Here is a 21,213-nt window from a genome sequence, read left to right on the forward strand (position 1 = left end):
GTCTTGTATTTACACCAGTTTGAGCTATTGGCATTGTAAATGACAATGCCTTTAATTTTGTTTTGGTTTATGAAAACATAAATAAAACGCAGTGTCATTTACAATGCCAATAGCTTAAACTTGAGTAAATGCGATACCTATTGCATTGCAAATGCTTATTATATATTGCATCTTGTGTTTCCTCCCAAAGGCGGGTAGCTCTCACTCTCACAGATTCGTATTGTTTTTAGGACAGTCATGGACTTCACATGGTGGAGTATCAGGTTGTTGCCTTCTAGTTTACCATTTATTCGTCTTTTGTGTAATTAATGAGACATGTATGCCATTCGGTTCCAGTGTAATTCACGAGCCTCAATACTGTGTACGCATTGGTCATGCTGATTCATATATACAAATGGCTGCTGCCACACTGGCGGCCTATGCTGTAATAATGTATGATATCGATTACTGCAAATATGTTTGTTCATGTCTAACAAAATGCACTAAAATACGTTTATTAACAATACATCTAAGGTACAAAAAGTGCACATATTTTATAACACTAGTGATCATCATGTTAGCACTTCACTTAATTATGCAGTTTTCAATTTTACTGTCAGCTGTATCTAAAAAGATATTTACAGTCATTCATTCAGATTGATAAAGAGTAGCGACCGGATGATAGGTTAAGATAGGTCCAGTGTATTATATGTCGTAGCGCCTATGATAGAGGGGCACGGATGCAATAGCTATGGTTCACAGCAATGAAAAAAGAAATGTAGAGATTACATTCTCTTTTTGAATGATTTGGCATAGTCCTAATTGCAGGTGATATGGTGTGCCAGATTCTTAGGCTACTCTCAGAGAATGAGTGATTACAGTCCCTTTCTTTTCTTTTATTTTAAGGACTTGGTTTCACTTGTGTTTATCAGTAGATACAAGAACTATTTAAATAACATTGTCTCCCCAGTCCGACAGATATATTCTGCTTATGTAATCTTAAACAACACTTGGGTCATGTGTACCATGGGACAGCTGAGTCTTTGTTCAATGTGGTGTCACCATTAATCCAACATTCTTAGGGGCTCATTTATGAGCCCTTGCGTAACTTTTACGCCGATGGTGTGTCACTTTTAGTGACGCACCAGTGGAGTAAAAAATGTGCCTTGTTGCACCACATTTACAAAGTGACGCTTCTACCTAGATGCGTCACTTTGTAAACCCCTGCGCCACATTATACCTGCACCAGGTATAAAATATGCAAGGGGGGCGTTTTGTCGCAAGAAAGAGTCTTAGAAGTGACGCAATGAAATCTCTAAGATTTCACAGCGCCATTTCTTGGACGCTAATGCGTCAAAATCTAACGCCTGCCTCATGGCAGGCGTAAGACTGACGCAGGCCCTTTCACATGGGGCTTGCCCCAAGTGAAAGTACACATTGCTGGAGTTGCGTCACTTTTGTGACAAACTCCAGCAATGCGTCACTTTTGCGCCTACAGATACGTCAGAAATACTGACGTATCTGTAACTCCTTGCGACATGATGCGTCATACTGTAAATATGACACATCATTAGTGTCGCAGGGAGAACGCAGTGAAAAGTGAAGCATCGCTGTTTTCACGCAGCGATGCGTCACTTTTCATAAATGAGGCCCTGAATTGCAGCAAACGCTCATAACGTGTTGAAAAAAGGTAGTGGCTGGTAACACAATTACATAACAAAATGTAATGTTGTGCTTTAATATTTAAGTACAACAACACATTTTGTAATATATGTGTTAATCTAATTGTTATTAGAATGTTTGTTGTATCTGCTGACAAACACAAGGCTGCTGTACACACTATAAAATGACGCCCATGACAATAAGTTGGAGTTGCTATAATTTAAATAATTAAAGTGCCAAATTGCATTGAGAGGAACAGCAAAACGCCCATGCAATTATATATGCTCGTATTCCTTGTTTTTTCCAGATCCCTTATTGCTCTATATCACATCCATTCAATACACATGAAAGTGGATTATTCTGTATGTATCTCACTTACTTCATCATAACCGAGTAAAACTTGTTCTCTTTGAATTCCCAATGCATTTCGGACAAAATGCCCTTTATCATGGGAATTGTGTATTTGCTTATGCAAAGAAGGACACAAGTATTCTTAACTAGATGACGACTAATTATAAAAGTGCATGTTATCTTGCCTAGGAGACTCCGAGCTTTACTCGTGATTGTGATCGGATACTCGCTTTATCAACGTGGTGTATTAAAAAGCAGGTGCTGGATTGTTAGGCGAGTCCAAACCAAGTTAAATCATGAAGTGAATAATAGTTATCAATCCATGTATTATTTTTCCACACTCCTGCATAAACCCACGCATGCATACTGTCCACTAATCTGTGCTCCTGATAGTGTACAAATAAAAATAGCCATTAGAAAACTCAGCCAACAAAATTCCTATGACTTTTTATGCCATATAAGTAGGGTTAAACTATTGATTAATTAACTCAAAACGCTTGCCATACGATTTCACGTCAGTTTACTTATAAAATCACCCGTCAGTCAATAACTAATATACAGCGTATAAAACGCTAAGATGACCCGTCATTATCACGTATATATTATGTAAATCTCAACCTGTGAAAAGTCCAGCCAGTCTTTTGATCCAATACGATTTTCATGCCCAGCACCACACAGTTAATTCATTTAAACGTGGCTGCTGTGGCTGTGAATGACTGATCCGCTTCTGGCGTCCCATATAATATAAGGAGAATCACCACACTAGCCTCAGGAGCAGGTGGACCACCACGCACAGGGTTGTCATAAATGATGTCCTTTCAGATGTTGCATTGATATTATTAATAATGTCCTAGCACATCAGTGATGTAATATGTGAGGTAATTTGCTGTGCCTGGCGAGGTCGTGAGTTATAGTTGCTGTAGGGCACGAGCCATAGTTACATGAGATAACTATAACTGGTGAATTTCAGTGGGTTCGTTAACCCTAAAAAATGGTATGTGTTAGCTGAAATTTTCACCTACCGATAATATCCCTCTAACTTTTGTTTTTGTCAATGAATTTCTAAGGTTTTTAAAAAAATTATAAGTATGATATAATTACAATTCCTAACTAACATCACTTTAACCTTTGTGTTTTTTCACTGAAGTTCTATGCATTTTTTAATTGTTAAGTATATCTATGGCTGTGAGCTGCATGGGGTTGGGCGAATTTTATGGGGCTCCTGCCAATCATTTGTTATTCTTATTTCTTTGTTTTATTCTTTGGATGTCATGGTGCCCACCTGGGACACCCATATATTTCTTTTTTGTTGTGGTCGGCGGGAGAATCCCTAGGGCTCCTACGGCCCTGCCAGCTCTTAGCACGTGACCCCATGGGATGTGTGAGAGCCAGCAACACGTTCTGTTTTTTTATTTTTTACCAAACTGGTGTGCCCCGGTGCCCACCAAGGCATCCTACATAATTATTTTTGTTTGGGGTGACGGGGGAGCCTCAGGACCACTGCGATCTGACTGGCTTCCTGAAAGTGGCCCCATAGGCTGCACAGGAGCTGACCACATATTTTGTCTTTTTCTTTTTTTAACAAAATCGTGGTGCCCACACGAGGCACCCCACAGCATTTTTAACATTGGGGCCAGCTCCCCAGTCAGCACCCAACCCAGGTGCGACCGGAGCCAGCATTTCTGCCACCCAGCGGGAGCAGTTTTTTTTCTGCTCCAGGTGGGCAGTAGCAATTCTATTTTTCCCTTTAGTAGCGTGGGCAGAGAGAATCTTTTTTGGCCCCAGCGGGAAGGAGCATATAAGACTGTGTGGCCGGTACTCTCGCGGGTAGCTAGACAATGGTGTCCCATGAGATGGGGCCCCCACGACGAGAGATTGAGCTACCCCAGGGGATAGGGGTGCCTTTGTCCATAGCACGGCTCATGGAGGGGGCACACCCCCATCCATATTAAGTTTATCGGCCCTGGGGTATAGGGTCCCCAAGGCCTTAAAGAGACTGGTGATACCACAACTGGGTAACATTAATAGCTCCATTTTGAATGTGGAATAAATGCACTCCTGAGATCTCTTGAGATATGTAGTAATCAGGTGGTGTTGTACGTGATGTTAAGTCCATCTGGATGCAATGCTTTTGGTACATCCAGAGGTTTTCGCTGGGTCGAGTTGTTCTTCTGTTAAGACTTTAAGAATGGAAAATCATCTTCAATCAATCGGGGATTTATATTATGCACTACTCACCATGAGGGTCTCAAGGCTCTGGGGAGGGGGGTTCAGGGAGCTCCGAGATCACCCAAAGAGCCAGGTCTTGAGGTCCTTTCTGAATATTTACAGTGTAGGGCTACGTCTGATGCTGAGGGGCAGTTCATTCCAGGTCTTGGCCGTGATGTAGGAGAAGGATCTGCCCCCCGTTCTGGCTCTGTGGATGTGGGGGCCCTCGACAAGGGCTAGGTCGGCAGAGCAGAGGTATTGCTTGAGGTAGGAGAAAAAGATGATTTCATTGAGGTTTCGGGATCCGGTGTTATGAGGGCTTTCTAGGCATATGTGAGCAGTTTGAAGGTTACTCTCTGTTCAATGGGGAGCCAGTGGAGGTCAGGGAGGTGCTGCTTGATGTGGTCATGTCGTGGGATACTGAGGACGAGTTGGCTGCGGCGTTCTGGGCGGTCTGGAGTTTGCAAAGGAGTGTTTTGTTGATTCCGGTGTGGAGCTCATTTCCATAGTCCAATCTGCTGGTGACAGTCTTCCTGGAGTCAGGGGGATCCATTTGAAGGTCGTGCAGAGTATGTGGAGGGTGTTGAACCCTGTGGAGGACACAGCAGTCATCTTGCGTTTCATGATGAGTGAGGAGTTGAGTATGATGCCAAGTTTGCTGGAGTGGTCTGTGGGGTTGGGTGGGTTTCCGAGGGTGGGTGGCCACCAGGTGTCGTCCCATGCGTAGGATCAGCGGATGAGGACTTCAGTTTTCTCCGAGTTGAGCTTCAGGCAGCTGCTGCTCATCCAGGATGCGTCATCCTTCATTCCTTCCTGGAACCTGTGCCTGGTGATGTCGGGTTCCTTAGTGAGGGAAAGGATGAGTTGGGTGTCATCGGCATAAGATACTATGCTGAATCTGTGTTTTCTGACGATGGTTGCAAGGGGGCCATGTGGATGTTGAAGAGCGTGGGGCTGAGGAAGGATCCTTGGGGTACACCACATCTGATCTCTGTGGGTTTGAAGAGAAAGGCCAGGAGTCTTATTCTTTGTGTTCTGCCAGAGAGAAGAGAGCAAATTCAGTCTAAGGTAATTCCCTGTATGCCTACATTGTGGAGTTCAGTGGCTAGAGGGAGACAGTGTTGAAAGCTGCTGAGAAGACTAGTAGTATGTGGACTGCAGTGTGGCCTTGATCAAGGAGAGTGCGGATGTCACCCGCGCGCCTATGAGGGCAGCCTCGGTGCTGTGGTTGCTGTGGAACCTGGATTGAGATGAGTCGAGGATGTTGTTTGTTTCTATAAAGTGCGTTAGCTGGGTTTTGACGATTTTCTCGATGACTTTGGTGGTGAAGGGGAGGAAAGTGATGGGCCTGTAGTTCTTGAGGTCCGTCGGGTCTGCAGAGGGCTTCTTGGGGAGGGGTTTGACTTCAGCACGTTTCCAGTCATCGGGGAACGTGCCTGTTTTGAGGGTGCAGTTGATTGTCTGTCGTAGTTCTTGTGTGATGGCGGAGGTGGCACTGTGGAAGATGTGCAGGAGTCAGTGGGTGCTCCGGAGTGGATGCTTATCATAGTCTTTGCAGTGTCTTCTGTGGTGACAGGGGTCCAAGTGAGGAGTGTCGGCTGGGTGGCGTCACTAAGGATTGTGTTGGGTCGGTGCCGTGGACTTGGTCGTCGAAGTTATCGTAGAGCGTCCAGATCTTGTGGTGGAAGAAGGAGCTGAGTTTGTTGCTGAGGTCCTGGGAGGGAGGTGTGGTAAATAAATAATTAATTACCGGTACTATTTTTGAATACATTGAATAAAACAGATAGCTCAATAAATAAGAGACAGGATTCGAGGTATCTGAGTCTAACAGGCTTTAATCAGGCATAAGGGAAGGGACAGGAACGGGATAGCCTGCACGGAAATAGAATGGATGGCAGCTGCAATGCCTCATCGACAGTGCAGCATATATATAGTATAATACATTACATTACATTGCATACAATAGGCGTAGCAGTAGGCGTAACTCGTAGCAGTCGCGAAAGATAAGAACAAAAATGGGTGTAACAAGAAGGCGTGTACAGGGCGTATACATAGACATGTGGTATGAAACGTCACAGAAATGTCATGAGTGGGCGGAAACATGGAGGGGGCTACCTGAGCAGCTGGGACCTTTAACCTAGGGGTGCGCGCAAACGGGCAATGACGTGTTACCAGGGAGAACTGGGGGCTATGACTTCTACACTAGAAGAGGAGACTAAAGTCTGCGGTGTCAGGACGACATGTACCTATAGCATATCTGGTATCTGGTGTTTGGAGTACATGTTGATAGAATCTAAAAGTTATCAGGGCAGAGGCTACTTGACACTAAGGCTGGTGCATGCATTTATTCTACATGTATTGCGTGTGCTAGGAATATTCTATGAATATTAATACAGTATTTCTCCTGCATGGAGACAGAAAGACTAGACCATAGCTGAAACTGTTGATGCGGTTCAGTAGCTTAGGAATGCAAAGACGAGAGGCTGGACTGATAACTAGAAGCATAACATACTCTTGGCAGACAGGCAGGCAGAGCCAGGCCGGGCCGGGCACCGCGCTGCACGGAAGTAAGTGAAGGGTCAGGGATGCAGGTGGGGGCTGCATCGCTCCTCGGAGCGGGTTCAGAAGACTGGAGCTGAATCTGATGTCCGGGCCCTTTTGAGGCCTAGAAACGGGGACAATTCAATGAATTAACGTGTACACTGTAAATCGTGGTAACATAGGCCTAATACTCGTTGCTTTCACGAGAACTTGATACTGACATACTAGAGTTGGACACAACTGTAATTGCGTCTTTAATCGATCATAGGGGGATACATGCATATCGATCATGCGCATATAACATAGGATGGGGAACACGTAGGCACATATAACATGGCAAAATTTACTTTTCCACATTCCCTCCTTGTGCCCTACGTTTCCATCAGGAAACATCAATATTCATGATACCATCTATCTGTTCATATAGCATCATTTGCTCGTCTCGAATTGTCTTGGAACGGGACTTAGGACTAGGAATACAGGATGTAGCACACAAGCCGCAAATCGCAGGGCCACATTGTAAACAGAGGCAGCAACTGAATATGATCATTACTGCTATACCTAGGAATGACAATACTTTCCATCCCCAGGCAGATATGATACTCCAGAGCCAACCGGACCATGTCCAGGTGCCTGGATCTTGGTGTAACTGATGGGCAATTTTATGAAGTCTGGTTATAGCTGAATAAACAGACGGTGCGTTATTAGGAATGAAAATGCAGCAACTAGATCCGATGACTCTACAAGCTCCTCCCCTATCGGCCAGTATGACGTCAAGGACGAGACGATTTTGGAGCACGACAAATCTAATGGCAGATTGCTCTTCGGTTAAATTACCTAGAGCGGAAGTAGTCTCATTCACTACTGCTTCAAGGGTTCTGGTTAACCTACGTATTAACTTACTATTCTGGACAGGACCTATGAAGAAAAAGAAACCTTTATTGAAGTCTTGATATTGTTCTAGAGTAGTTTCAGTTTGATCGACAATTGGGGACTCAGTCTCCCTTCTATGTCTAACGTGTACTAGATGTGTGTTTCTGTGATAATCGGATGGGGCTAGAAAAACTGGTGGCAGTAGGAAGGCAATGTAACAGGTTCCATCCCAATCGAAGGGCAGACGTATATATGCGGTCTGACCACAAACAAAATAAGAATGACGTGAGGCTTTGAAAATGGATTTCCCACTGTCACTATACTCGACCACAGTAGTACAATCACTATGTCCTACATGTGCGGAACCATTCTTTCTGACACATAATTCGCCTTTGACGGGTAGTACTGAAATAGCGGGCAAATCTGGAGTAGTATCGGACTGAACATTCAGGACCATGAAATTCAAGGAATAATTACCTAAATCATATACTTCGTTTTCTAGATCTAACCCTGTTCTATGGGAAAGACCTTGCTTGTCTGGAAAACATGTTCTATTCAGAAGGGACATATCACTCGAGGATGACGTTAACGTGGACCATGCTCCACACGAACCATTGTGTGAAAACGGATAAGGAAAAAGTGGCAGAACTCCCTTCGGTGTCTGGAAAGGGGGAAGTCGACCACACACCCAAAAATTTGTGGCATTGCTGGTCTGGTGTGAATAGTGTAACATTCTGATATTGTGTTATTACGCATAGCAAGACGATAGGATAACTCGTGAGGAGGCAGATCACTAAATGTGTGCTCTACTGTAACATTAGGAAACATATGTACATGTGAAATAGGAAAACATAAATGTAACGCATAACTTATGCATGTAACCATAAGACTCAAGAATAATAAAAAGAATAGGACGATAATACATCTCTTAGAGTTTTGACTAACTCTCTCACTGTGTGGGTCTATCTCATACATGTCAGGAACCTGTCTAACCGCTTCACCCGAGAGGGACTTAAACAATTAAACTGTCTGACTTGCTAGACCTCAACTTGGCTTTATACTCCTGCTGCGGAGTTTTCTCTAACAGGGGAAGTTTAGAGTCTGTGTCTGGACAGTCTTTGAGAACGGGGCAGTCTTTGATAAATGTCTTTGATCGTAATCCATGGAATTTCTTGATGTGGCTGGTATGCACCCAGCCTTTGCGTCCTTCGAGCTTGACTGCTGTCCTTGTTGTTAATAACACCAGCTGGGGCTCCTTCCAACGGGGCTCCAACGGACTTGAACGATCGAAATGGCGCACCAGACGAATTCTCCCGGAACGACTTCATGCGGTTTCACCTCAGTGTTGTCTGGAAATGCAGCGGCAACCTGTGAACGACAAGAGTGTAGGGCAGACATCAAGGAAGCTAGGTAATCTGTCAGCATATTACTGGAAACGTCTGTAATCTTTCGGGGCATAGGTGTACCCCACATGTTTGGAGGTCGGCCGAATACGACCTCGTACGGTGACAGACCTGATCTAGAGTGTGCAACCATTCTCATATAAAAAAGGGCAACTGGCAGTGCTACCAACCAATCTACACCTTTTTCTGTACATACTTTTGCAATGCGGATTTTCAGTGTCTGATTATGTCTCTCAACTAGACCAGCCGCTTCAGGATGGCGTACACAATGGAACTTCCACTGGTACCCTAACAGAAGGGATACTTGTTTCATGAGTTCAGATGAGAATGGCTGGCCGTTATCTGAATACACGACCCTTGGCAATCCATAACGGGGAAAATACTCACGAACCAACTGCCTGGCAGTGGTCGTGGCTGTGTAATCTGGAACTGGATATGCTTCTGTCCATCTGGACAAAGCGCATACAACTACGAGGACATACTTGAAACCTCGACATCGCTCCATCTGAATATAATCCATCTGGAGGACTTCAAAAGGGTGGTCAGGAGGATGGAATCCACCTTGTTCCACCGGGACACTTTTACCTGGATTGAACTGACAACAGATCATGCAGGTACGTACTTTCTGTTTGGCTGCTGCTCGTAAATGTTTGTTGAACCAAAGGTTCTGGATACTGTCTAACATGGCCTTTTCTCCTAGGTGTACTGGACTATGTGCGGTATTAATAATGACTTGAACCATTGAGTCGGGGAGAAACCATGTGGCTTTTCCCTTCGTCAACCATCCCTGATCTGTCTGGACCCCTCCTTGTTCGGACCATTTCTTGATTTCATCTGGAGTAGCATGTGACTGGATATCTATTACATCTTGTGTAGGGTCCTTAACTGTCATACAAGTAGTCTGATCTGGAAGGTGTGTCTGTGTCGTGTTAACTGGAATGTCTGGAGTCTGAGCTGTAAGCTTGGCTGTACGATCTGCCAGGTCGTTACCCTGGGAAATGATGTCAGTAACTTTCGTATGTGCTTTGCACTTCATAATGGCGATAGCTGTCGGTAAATGTATTGCATTTAACAGAGCTTGAATGAGGAGACCATGCTGAATCTTGGTTCCATGAGAAGTCATAAAACCTCGTTCCTGCCAGAGCACTCCAAAGTCGTGTACGACTCCGAATGCATACCGTGAATCTGTGTATATGTTAACTTTCAGGTTCTTGGCACGTATACAGGCTTGGGTCAGAGCGATGAGCTCTGCTGCTTGAGCAGACAGGGTGTCAATACGATGTGTTTCTATAACTTCGGTGTCAGTAGTCACTGCATACGCGGCTAATAGTTCTCCTGTACTTGTTCTCATACATGAACCATCCACATAAAGTGTCAGGTCGGGATCAGGTAATGCAATGTCTGTCAAGTCTTGTCTTGGCTTTGTCATGGTGTTAACAACTTCCACACAGTCATGTGTGGCAGGACTTGAAGTAACTGACGGTAACAATGTAGCGGGATTTAAAATGTTGCAGCGTCTGATTTCTATGTGTGGCTGAAACAGTGTCAATTCATAACCTGTTAAACGTGCAATTGTCAAGTGCTGAGTCTGAGTTCGGTTTAAAAGAACTTCCACGGAGTGTGGAACTTGTACTGTCAGGGAATGTCCTAACACTATGGAATCACTTTGTCTGATAGCTAGAGCTGTGGCTGCAACTGACTTGAGGCACGCAGGCAGAGCCTGGGCTACTGGATCTAATGTGCTAGAAAAATAAGCACAGGGCTTGTATTGTCCTGCTTGATCTTGTGTGAGAACAGATAATGCAGTACCATCACGTTCAGTAACAAAAAGTGTAAAAGGCTTACTGTAGTTTGGTGTTGCTAGAACAGGTGCATTACATAAAGCTTTCTTTAACTCATTAAAAACAAGTGTATGTTCCTGGGTCCAAGGGAGGACAGTCGATACGGCTGCCTCCTGTGTCGTTAACTGTATCAGTGGCTTGGCTAGATATGCATACTGAGGAATCCATTGTCTGCAGTAAGAAGTGAGGCCGATAAAAGCTTGTACCTCCTTCTGAGTCTTGGGCTGTGGAAGATGCGCTATTAACTGGATACGGTCAGGTGTCAACTGCCTACCCCTCTTGGACAGTAAGTGTCCCAAGTAGACCACTTGCTGGACACAGAATTGCAATTTGGAAGGGGACACCTTGTGCCCCATCTCGGCCAGAAAATACAGAACTGTAAGTGACGCACGTTCGCAGGCACGTTCAGAACGGGCTGTAATTAGCAGATCATCGACATACTGGAGTAGGGCAGTGTCAGTTGGCATGTGAATATTGTCTAGTTGTCTTTTAAGTGCTTGACTGTAAATACTAGGACTTTCTGTGAAACCTTGAGGAGCTCGTGTGAATTTATAGCTTCTTCCATTTAAACAGAATCCGAAAAGAAACTGGCTGTCTGGATGAATGGGGACACTGAAAAATGCGTTCTTGAGATCGATAACTGTAAAGAATGTGGCTTCGGAATCAATGGCAGTCAATAGGGAAGAAATATCTGGGACTACTGGGTACTGTGGTATGATACATTTATTAAGTTCTCGAAGGTCAATCACTAATCGATAAACTGGAGGTGCATTTGGATCAGTACGTTTCAAGACTGGAATGATAGGAGAATTACATACATTGGAGTCAGTTTCTACAACCACTCCTTGAACAATAAGCTCGTCAATAATTTTGGATAAGGCTGCTACAGCCTCAGGTGGCAATTTGTACTGTCTGATTCGTGGTAATACAACACCTTGCTTCAGAGTGACACGATAGGGTGTAATGTGCATACAACCTACATCAGTTGGACCTTGCGCCCATAAATGCTGTGGTACATTCAATAATCTTGGATCAAAATCACGTAATACATAATGACCTTTAAAATCTCGCAGGAACAGGCGGACCCCTTCTGGGGAGCAGCAAATGACTGCTCCTAATTCTTTTAATGTCTTAATGCCTAATAAATTTTCTGGACATGACTTCGTGAGTAACAAATCTGTGGTTCGGGACAATGGACCAACTTCTAGAGTAACTGGTTTCGATATTTCATTAACAATAGGCTTTCCTGAAAATCCAAGGGAAACATTTCTTGAGCCTGAGAGCGGAGCCCCTGGAACCTCGTCATGACTGATGGTAGTCCTACTTGCCCCTGTATCAATCAGAAACTTTCTGTCTTTCCCTAATACTTGACTGTGTACATAGGGACCCTCTTGATCTACAGGAATCTCGATGAGAGGCAAGCCTACCTCCCTCTCTAGGCTGTTTCATGAATATGGCTGATAATCTGGATACTCTGTCTGTGCATACTGGTACATCTGCTGTGTAACATGCTGTGTTGCAGCGATAGGCTGCGGTACTGTAACTGTCTGTTGTGCGTTCTGCGGTGGCTGGGAAGTCTGTAAAACATGTTCTTGTCTAGGCGGACGCGGTCTCTCTTTAGTCTTACCAGTAGCTATGTTATGTTTCAGAACTGCACATTCGTTTATAAAATGACCTGGCTGTTTACAATAATTGCATGTCCCTTTAACGGGAGCTGTAGGATGACTGGCTTGATTCGGACCCCTCTTCTGACTGTCTTGTGGAACAGATTGTGCAACTAATACTTTCATTTTCGTGTCTTTCATACGTCTTCTTTCATGTTCCTGCTCTTCCCTGATTCTGTTCTGGTGATACTGGAGCATCTGGAGCATTTGTGACGGAGTATTAGCTTGCCAAGAACTCTCGACTTTCAATACTCGATTTTTAACTTGTGGACTTGAATTCTCGACTAGTTTGGTAACAAAAAGATGTGGATACGATTCACTACTTGTTTTCAGACCACTATTAATAATGAAACATTTCTCGAATCTAGAATAAAAATCACTAGTATCTTCATCTTGTTTCTGTTTACAGGCTGAGATGGCATCCCAGTCTTCCTTTTTTGTGGCTAGTAATCTTGGCAAGACTTGTATTAACAGTTCGGGCAAAGCCTTAGCTTTATCCCCAAGACCGGTACCTGGTACTCGTGTGTTATCTTCGGCTTCTAAGGCGGACCAATCTATCTTATTCTCTCCCACCTCCCATTCTTTTTCTTTAAGTTTTTCATATATGCCCGCAGGCAACAAGACCTTTAACATTTTAATGATATCAGGATACGTGTATTCTCCCATACGGAGCATGTCCTTTAGTTCACGGTGAAACCCTGCTGGATCTTTATCATGACAGGGAATTAACTTCTTCATCTCCAAAAGTTCTATTTTCGTGATGGGGGTGTAAACAAATACTCGTTCTAGAGCACCCCCTGTTGTCCTAACTGGATGTACTTCTCGTAACGGATTCTGTCTATCTATGTAGAATGACTTCCTTACTGGGGGTGGAACGGGAACAAAATGCGGAGTCAGGAACGTACTGTATTTGTGGCGCTGTTCTAGAATGACATTAATTAAATCGGTACCTAGACCTTTCCATCTGTACTGGAGTAACTCGTTCAATACATCATGTAAAGGACCTGGATCAGAATGCTGAACCTCATACAGTGTGATGAGGTGCTGGATCATATACATACCCACCAGACGTTGCTCGGCTGGGGGCAGTTTCAGGAACATTTGTGCCACTATTTCATCTGGAAACGTGGTAGAATCACTAGTCCATCGGACTGCTGATCGGGCTAGTTCTTGTTCATGCATGGTATTAAGTTCACTATAACCTATTCGTGATTTCAGAATTTTATCGGTAGCTTGGAACACTTGCTCAAGAGAACATTGTTCTGGCACTGGAGGAAGAAAACTTTTCTTGTAATCTAGGCGTGAATGTCGGTCGGAAAGTCTAGTTCTACCTACATACGCTATTCTGTCGGGATTCTCGCTGTCTACCTCTTCACTTGAAGAGTCATTCTCTTTCTCAGCTATTTTCCTTGCTTTCTCTTTTTCGTGTATGTCTAGAATTTCCTTACGGATTTTCCTGTACATAGCGTCTATACAATTCTGTGTCTTGTGTTTTCCCTCGGCTATATTATCACTCCACTTTGTCAGGACTTTCATCTTATCTTTATCTTTCTCAGGATAGTCTTGTTCTCTTATTAAACAGTTAATCAAAAACTGTAAAATCAGATGTTGAGTCTCGACTTTTCTGTGTGCCATAGCTTCGTGAATACTTTCTGGATCCTCCCCTGTACGGATAAAACGATATATTCTATCTAGATGGTCCTTCATGTCTGGCAGAGTAACCAAAAAGGTGGTAACTCGTCGTAAACGTACTGAATGCAGTATCATGTAATCTTCACCTGGTACTGAATCATATACGCAATCAGTAAGGTATTTCTTGAGGGCTGCATAAGTAGAGACTTTCGGTGTACGTTGTAACGCTGCTTCTCTCAGCGTCATTCGTTTCGTTTGAGGCGGGGTGGTAGGAGCGCCTCCCGCCGCCCCTCCTGGGCTAGAGTCGTCAGGTAATACCAGACGTGCGGGTGCTGGTAACGTGACTGGTAAAACGGGTGCATTTACTGTAGGCTGGGCCGGGGGTACATTAACTTGGTCCCCGGGACCAGTGGCTGGGGGAACAGGAATTACATTATTAACAGGGTGCTGAGGTTGAACAGGCGGAATATGAGTTGCATATTCTGGGACTGTATCGTCCAAATAGGACGAAAGAAAAATTTCAGCTGCGGTCGGTTTATGACGTAGCTTAGTCGGGACTAATGGTGGCGGAAAATTACTGGATGCTTCCGGGGTTGCCTTCGGCAAGCCCTCGGCAAGAAGAGGATACATGCCCCTTATAAGAGCATTTCTCTGTCTGTCTGACTGTTCTGCTCTAACTCGTTCACCTTCTTCTAGAAGTTCCCTTTCTTGGGCTCTCTCTGAGGATTCCCTACTTAACTCTGTTTTTCTGATTTCTTTTTCGGTTCTTCTATGAGATTCTTTGCGCCATAACTCGATGGCATCTTTCTGGGACTGTCGGGCTTTCTTTTTCCATAATGCCTCTTCTACTCGCATGATGCACTCGGCATCCCATGTACCTGATACAGGCCATCTATATTTCTCTTCTAGATCCTTGGTATAGTCGACCCATAAATCTAAATACAATATGGCACTTAAGCCATGCTTATGATACATAAAATGTCCTGGACTGTCCCTAGGCGGGACAGGAACTGATTCTTCGAGTAACCCTTTCCGGGTTCCTATCTGACGTAACTTGGAAAACAGAGGCATTCTAGACTTGAATCTAAACACAATAACATACACGATAAACACAGTAATGAATAGCAAAACAAATCACTCATACCACGACATTGAGAACACATTAAATAACATTAATAACAGTTCGAACAGAATATTACCTGGTACATTTAAAACATAATACTCGGACTTCTCGAGAACAGACTTACTAGAATTACTGGATGCACTGCTAAAACAGTACAGAACATACCGGTCCCATAAAGAGACACGTCGGACCCGTATCCACCTAGGTGAATACTTCGGACTGGATCTGTGTACCCAAACCCAACGGACCAGAGACAAATTAATTGACCCTGTCTAGATACTACCCCAGCAACGGTACTCACCGGGCAGCAAGAACGGAAGGCCTCGGACTGGACTGGACTGCTACGACGTCGGACTACGAACTTCGGACTTCAGTTACAGGTGGGCCTCCGGATACCTCGGACCTTGTACTCTCGGCTTGGGCTCTGGTCGGGACTCGCCGCATTCCTCACCGCCTCGTCTGGATGCTGGACCGCAACCTCCGTCTCCTCCGTGGGCCTGAGGGATACTTGAAGCAGAAATATCTGCACGTGCACGGTATGGTTCCGTCACGGCTGCAGAGGGTCAGGGGGCCTGCGTGGCTTCGCCGGCACGTGGGGAAAGGGCAAGTCCCTGTTCGGGCGCCATTATGTGGTAAATAAATAATTAATTACCGGTACTATTTTTGAATACATTGAATAAAACAGATAGCTCAATAAATAAGAGACAGGATTCGAGGTATCTGAGTCTAACAGGCTTTAATCAGGCATAAGGGAAGGGACAGGAACGGGATAGCCTGCACGGAAATAGAATGGATGGCAGCTGCAATGCCTCATCGACAGTGCAGCATATATATAGTATAATACATTACATTACATTGCATACAATAGGCGTAGCAGTAGGCGTAACTCGTAGCAGTCGCGAAAGATAAGAACAAAAATGGGTGTAACAAGAAGGCGTGTACAGGGCGTATACATAGACATGTGGTATGAAACGTCACAGAAATGTCATGAGTGGGCGGAAACATGGAGGGGGCTACCTGAGCAGCTGGGACCTTTAACCTAGGGGTGCGCGCAAACAGGCAATGACGTGTTACCAGGGAGAACTGGGGGCTATGACTTCTACACTAGAAGAGGAGACTAAAGTCTGCGGTGTCAGGACGACATGTACCTATAGCATATCTGGTATCTGGTGTTTGGAGTACATGTTGATAGAATCTAAAAGTTATCAGGGCAGAGGCTACTTGACACTAAGGCTGGTGCATGCATTTATTCTACATGTATTGCGTGTGCTAGGAATATTCTATGAATATTAATACAGTATTTCTCCTGCATGGAGACAGAAAGACTAGACCATAGCTGAAACTGTTGATGCGGTTCAGTAGCTTAGGAATGCAAAGACGAGAGGCTGGACTGATAACTAGAAGCATAACATACTCTTGGCAGACAGGCAGGCAGAGCCAGGCCGGGCCGGGCACCGCGCTGCACGGAAGTAAGTGAAGGGTCAGGGATGCAGGTGGGGGCTGCATCGCTCCTCGGAGCGGGTTCAGAAGACTGGAGCTGAATCTGATGTCCGGGCCCTTTTGAGGCCTAGAAACGGGGACAATTCAATGAATTAACGTGTACACTGTAAATCGTGGGAACATAGGCCTAATACTCGTTGCTTTCACGAGAACTGGATACTGACATACTAGAGTTGGACACAACTGTAATTGCGTCTTTAATCGATCATAGGGGGATACATGCATATCGATCATGCACATATAACATAGGATGGGGAACACGTAGGCACATATAACATGGCAAAATTTACTTTTCCACAGAGGGACCTCAGTGGTTTCACAGTGGGGTCTGGTGAATTCTTGTATGATGGTGAAGCGTTCCTTGGAGTTGTGGGAGTTGGAGAGGATTCTGTACTGAATCAAGTTTCTCTTTTTTGTTCTTATGAGTTGGTGGTGTGCCGTGGTGGCAGCTCTGTAGGCGGTGCGTGCTACGGAGGTTTTGCTGGTTCTCCATTCTTTCTCCAGTTGTCGGCATGAGTACTTGGATTCTCAGAGGTCTTTGGTGAAACAGGTGGCTTTTGTGTTGTGTTGTTTGTCAGAATTCGGGAGGGGGCAAGAGTGTTGGCGAAGTTGGCGATCCATTGGTGAAGGACATTGGCTGCCGTGTTGGTGTCTGTCATGGTAGGGGGAGGAGTGCGGCTGAGGGCAGCCGAGAGGTCTTCTATGGTGATCTTGCTCCAGTTTCTGCGTGGGAGGCGTGGCGTCAGCTTGTGTGCAGTGGATATCGAGAACAGGATATTGTATCTGTCGGGATGGCAGTAGCGATGCTGAGAGCGGAGCTGGCATTGGTCCATGTCTCTGTGAGGAAGGCGACGTTGGGCAAGAGGGTGTTGAGGAGGTCCCAAACTTTTACTGAGTGTCTGTGCAGGGAGTGTACATTGAGGAGGATGCAGCTCAGGGGTTTGAGTGCACTGGCGTCTGGTGGGTTGGCGAAAGCTGTCTGGGTCCAGAGGTGGGTAAAGGTGCAACGGCAGTGTCAGCAGGTGAACGGGGCTTTGGAGTTGCTCGGCATAAAGAGTTAGCAGTTGTTGTTGCATCAAAGGTTGAGTGCATGGAGAGTGCTGGAGTTGTAGCAGTGGGGGGTCGGTGCCCATGGTCCCTGGTGCTGGTTGGGTCGTGGATTGGTGCAGACGTGCTTGCCTTTGGCACGCCTTTGGTGCATCAGCGGTGTGCCCACTGCGGGCGGTCACACAGAAGCTGCCATTAAGTAGGGTTCGGAGGGAAGGAGAGCAGCTAGGAGGCGGGATCGGAAACATATTGGGGGAGGGGCCGTGTGGACAGCAGCATCGGGAAAAAAGGCAAAGACAGAAAAACCAGAACAGAAAAAGACAGAATAACAGTAAACAGAAAGAGACAGAAAAGGCAGACAGAGTGGACCAGCAGAAGAGCAGACTCTTCAACTGGAACACCAGGGATGAGGTGCAGGCAGGAGCCTGCGGTGGAGGAGGACCTTGAACACCTTCTTGAGTCACCAGAAGGTGCTGCGGGCAGTGCCTTAAGGATGGAGCTGCAAAAGGGGAGAGCAGTTACCCTGACCAGGAGGTCAGAGGATTGTCTCCTTCAAATCTGTTAGCAAATGGCCCACAAGGTTTTTTGTTTTTTTTGTGTTTGTTTTTTACAGATTTTCCATATTTAGTTTAAGTCTTTAAAAGCATATAATAAGGGTGGAAAATGATGCAAATATTTCTTGCTCGAGAGGCAAATATGGTCCGAGATACTGCATGCTTGTTTCTCATAGCTAAGCCTTTCAGCACAAAAAGACTAAGATGAGTAGGTAGGAACTGAATGTTCTAGCAGTCCATCACGCTGAAGGGTGACAGTGTAATGGCCAGTTTGTGCACAATTGGAGTATGTCAAGTGAAGGGACACTTGTCAAAATAAAAAAAATATACAAAACTGAGCCAGGAGTCATTTGCTGGAGATGAAGTATAAACCATTCAAAAAGCATCTAAAATGTTTGTATTCTTGCTGAAAATAGTACTATCCATCAAGGTTTTAAATTCTATAAGACTTTTATATTTTTTGTAGCCGTTCATGATTAAAAGCTATCGGAAAACTGCAGGAATATAGCAGGCTTGGAGTAAAATTCATGTGTAGTCGCCACAGAACCACTGGTACCATCCATCGCTTTAGTCATGGAATAGGCTAAACAAATATTGCGAACAGCTCACTTCAGCATGGGAGAGGCAAAGAAGCTTCCAGGACGGCCAATGTCAGTCACAGACTTGCTTTTGCTCCCAAACTTGTGTGTGGGTTTGCCAAGGGTCGACTGGACTCTCTGGGACAATGAGCTGGATTAGGGGGTCTTGGAGAGTTGCTGCTCCGGGGTAGTGATTGGTCCAAATAAGCTTCCTTTTATATCTGGTGTGCCTGGTGTGTTTAAAGCATTGGTGTTTTCTATGATGTGACTTGGGTCCATGTTCTCCTGTTCCACCATCATGAACTGGCTCCAGTACTCCACAGGCAATGAAAGCAAACGCACTATCACCTTGGGCTGTCTCTTGTTGTCCTGAAGGATAGTCATGGGGTCTGGGTCTGGCACAGCGTGTGCAACAAGTGAGGGGCCAAATACCCTGGCTAGGTTAGATATATCCATCTTACAGTCTGGACTCTGGGCAACTCTTTGTAAGTGTATCATAAGGAATGCCAAGGTATCTCAGTGTGCAGGGGGAAGCTTATCGCGAGCCTGATAAATAGCAGCTATGCTGTTATCCTTGTCACTGATTTCTGCTGCAGTCATGAAGGTCTTGTTGAGCCGAAAGGTAAGAAGAGGGTCCTTCAGGTTTCGCTGAAAATCTTTCAGGTAACCACACACAGCATGGATGTCGTCTATCTTACTGAGCAAAGGAACAGTCTTACTGTATAAAGATTTCTCTTTTAAGTCCTTCACTCTGCAGTCGTATCCTGAAATTTGGTAAAGGCCAGTCTCATGGAGTCCCCTCTGCTCAATCTCATTGACACAGTGTACAACAACAGAGGGGTTGATAGGTGGCGTAGAGGACACAAACTCAGCCAAGCTTCCCTCTCCAATCCGGACAGGAGTGCCCCCCAGTGTTGGGATACAAGGAAGGGGGCAATGATCACAGCACTCTGGATGAGATACCACTCAGCAGTCTCTACACTTGAGTGACAGCTTCCCAAACTTTATACACGTCTCACAGGGAACGCACGACTCTGGCTTGATAACCGTTTTGGATACAGACTCATGCTACCTCATTCCCCCTGTACCCTGTGGGGTTCTGGTGCCGTCACTTGCAGAGTTAAAGTCTAAATTCCTGATACCCAGGGTGGAGTCATTGCTCCATGGTTGCAGATTGGCTGTTCGTCTCTGACTTCTGGTCCAATATGGTCCAGTCTCAATGGTGGAGATAGCCTCAATTGCACCACCATTGTTTGGAGTTTCTGCTGATCAGAATAAATCCATCACAGTTGTCGTTGCCACAATGGATTCAATCTGATCAGCAGAAACTCAGATGGAGCGATTCCTCTTAACAGGTCCTGGGGGCCCTCAGTATGAAGTCTGGAGGAACGTCTCTTCTCCCGCTTCTTTAACCGGACAGTCCTCACCAAAGATGAATCCCAGTCCACAGAATCGCCAGTCTTGTCAAAACTGATATCCGGGAGGATGGGCGCAGATTCATCAATAGTGGACAACCTTTTTGCACCGTCCGATAAGCGAGTGTGGTTATTATTTAGGAACGCCAGAGCATTCTTCTGCTGCTCGCTGAGCTGAATGGAACCAGAGGCATCACACATTAGCAGCTCCCGAATCAGATGGATCTGGTGCTCCAGTCGTTCGCAGTCTGCCTCAGCACACTGCCTCTGCTTGATCTCCACATCCACCTGATTAGGAACATATTTCAATTTCACCTCTAAGGCACTGCACTCTGTAGCTTTTGCTCGGTCTTTAGCCATTTCTTTAGGAATTCATCAAATGTCTTGGACAGCTGGATAAACTAGGGTTCAATGCCCTCATTTAGCACGTCCACCTGGCGGATCATCTGCTCAAACAGACTGCGCAGATTCGTCATGGTCATCATAGCCTTCTCCCCCCTCCCCGGGAGCACCGAGTCAGGTCTCCGTTCGTGCGGCCGGCTCGCTCCCTGTTCTTACTTCCGGCCCCACGCACTCACCCCGTGAACCCCTTTCTGCCCACAAAGTTAACATGATTGGCTACAGGCTAGTCAACATTCTTATTAACCGTTGATGATTTCTGATTCCTGAATCATGTATGGAGGTCATTCAGTGTTTGGTCTACATATTGTTTCTTACAGAATTGGCATAGAATCACATGAATAATAAATGTTGATCGCATGTCCACAGCTCTTCCCAATGTTGCTTAGTTTGGAGTGGGAATAATAAATCTGACCCCACCCCCTGATTCTAATGCTTTTGCC

At 45.3% G+C, this 21,213-nt stretch overlaps 1 pseudogene; it reads right to left on the reverse strand.

The window, feature by feature from the left end:
• Positions 1-18,983: 18,983 nt before the first annotated feature.
• LOC144767272 (rac GTPase-activating protein 1 pseudogene) lies at positions 18,984-20,862 on the reverse strand (annotated as a pseudogene).
• Between the last annotated feature and the right edge of the window lie 351 nt (positions 20,863-21,213).

This window comes from Lissotriton helveticus, chromosome 7 (assembly GCF_964261635.1).
Source record: "Lissotriton helveticus chromosome 7, aLisHel1.1, whole genome shotgun sequence".
Taxonomy (NCBI): Eukaryota; Metazoa; Chordata; class Amphibia; order Caudata; family Salamandridae; genus Lissotriton; species Lissotriton helveticus.